Source organism: Anarrhichthys ocellatus, unplaced genomic scaffold (assembly GCF_004355925.1).
Source record: "Anarrhichthys ocellatus isolate YVR2014 unplaced genomic scaffold, GSC_Weel_1.0 scaffold40, whole genome shotgun sequence".
In the NCBI taxonomy this organism is placed as follows: domain Eukaryota; kingdom Metazoa; phylum Chordata; class Actinopteri; order Perciformes; family Anarhichadidae; genus Anarrhichthys; species Anarrhichthys ocellatus.
In genome coordinates this window covers 3,120,822-3,121,237 of record NW_022280070.1, presented here as the reverse complement: position 1 = coordinate 3,121,237, position 416 = coordinate 3,120,822, and the positions used below count along the sequence as shown (strand labels likewise).

The 416-nt window shown below is 33.9% G+C and overlaps 1 non-coding gene across 1 annotated transcript; it reads left to right on the top strand.

Moving 5' to 3' along the window:
- The first annotated feature begins 52 nt into the window (after nt 1-52).
- trnae-uuc (transfer RNA glutamic acid (anticodon UUC)) lies at nt 53-124 on the top strand. Its single transcript has one exon. It is a non-coding gene; the product is annotated as a tRNA-Glu (tRNA).
- The last annotated feature ends 292 nt before the right edge of the window (nt 125-416 follow it).

Genomic DNA, 416 nt, shown 5'->3' with positions numbered 1-416 from the left:
GTTTGTAGTATAGTATGTCGAAAAAGATCATACATTTTATCAAAAAAACAAGTCCCATATGGTCTAGCGGTCAGGATTCCTGGTTTTCACCCAGGCGGCCCGGGTTCGACTCCCGGTATGGGAATGAGATTTTAATAAGATCCTGAAATGCATGTTGAAAAAGATGATAAAAAAGTCACAGTTTAGCATGTCGAAAAAGACAATCAAAATGTCATAGTTTAGCACGTCGAAAAGGATTACAAAAAGAGTCATAGTATTGCATGTGGAAAAAGATTTAAAGAAATGATAGTATAGCATGTTGAAAAACATAAAAACATAGTGGTATGGCATGTACAAGAAGATAATGAAAACGTCATAGTATAGCGTGTCGAAAAACATAAAAACATCATAGTATAGCATGTTGAAAAACATAAATA